The sequence below is a fragment of the Brassica oleracea genome, chromosome C6, assembly GCF_000695525.1.
Source record: "Brassica oleracea var. oleracea cultivar TO1000 chromosome C6, BOL, whole genome shotgun sequence".
NCBI lineage: Eukaryota > Viridiplantae > Streptophyta > Magnoliopsida > Brassicales > Brassicaceae > Brassica > Brassica oleracea.
Genome location: NC_027753.1, coordinates 18,814,231 through 18,815,485, shown reverse-complemented (window position 1 = coordinate 18,815,485; position 1,255 = coordinate 18,814,231).

Genomic DNA, 1,255 nt, shown 5'->3' with positions numbered 1-1,255 from the left:
AAATTCCGACGGAATTCCGACGGAAACGGCTAGTTCATCGGAATTTCTTTGGAATTTTTAAAATCCCCCAGCGGCTCTCTAACGGCTATAATATATCCTCGGAATTCATCGGTTTTTTCCGATGAATACATTTTTCCTCGGTATTCCATAAGAATATTCCGACGGATTAATATTTCCTCGGAATTCCGTCGGTATATTCCGAGGAAATTCCTCAGGATATTCCGAGGATTTCATTTTCCGTCGGAATGTCCGTCAGAATACCGCTGTTTTCTTGTAGTGGTTCTCTTATTGAGGCTCGAAGGTCGATCAAAGCTACGTCGAGGTCAATCCTGTTGGTCGCTTTATGGTTGAAATCTCTTATAGAGAGAACAGCGCGGACATGTGTGCCTATATCCAGGAATAAAATATAAGAAGCCGATGACAATAATTCATATAGAAATCAAAAACTAACCTTTTTCGAAAACATCCTAAATAAGAATCGTTACTAATAGATTTTACCACAACCCTAAATAAGAATTGATCTAAATCTCTCATTCCTAAATAATTTTCCGTAAACGTGAGACTATATCTATAAGTCTCTATCTTATTCTAAGACAACCAAAAATATAATAACTTGAAGTTCTTATACCTGCATAATCGGTCAATGATGGGATCATGGAAGCGAACATATGACTGGTATATTCAATGATTTCTCCGGAAACTGGGAAGTAGATATCATGGTAGCTAAACATGTGTTCCATGAGATCAGCCGTGTCATCCGTCATATGACCATTATCAGTTGTCGAGTACCTTATGGAGAAGTTTATCTCTGTTTGACTGGTATTTTTCCTCTTAATCTTGATGGTAAGCTGTCTATCCGGATCTGTGGTTGCAGGCTCTATCTCTGAGGAAAAGGAATAGGAAACATGTGGTTGATGGTTCATGATGATAAACTAAATCAAGAACTCTATGCGTACAGGGGATTGCTCATGCTTATATGGTGCTAAGGGCTGAGGTAAGTTGACTGTCTTATCAGTTTTCCATAACGGTTGTAAGTTACACGTTTGGTTTTATTGTTCTGAGTTAATGAAATTGTTGTTATCACTCTTTTACTCTCTTTCTTTCTATTGTTTGATGCACACAGCTTTATCTTCTTGTGTGTATGGTTTTATCTTCAAACCAGGTCTGAAATTTTGAAATGTTTAATTACAAAGACTTGATTATGACAAACATGTTGGATAATTCCAAGCTTGTGGAAACTTAACATATTATTAGA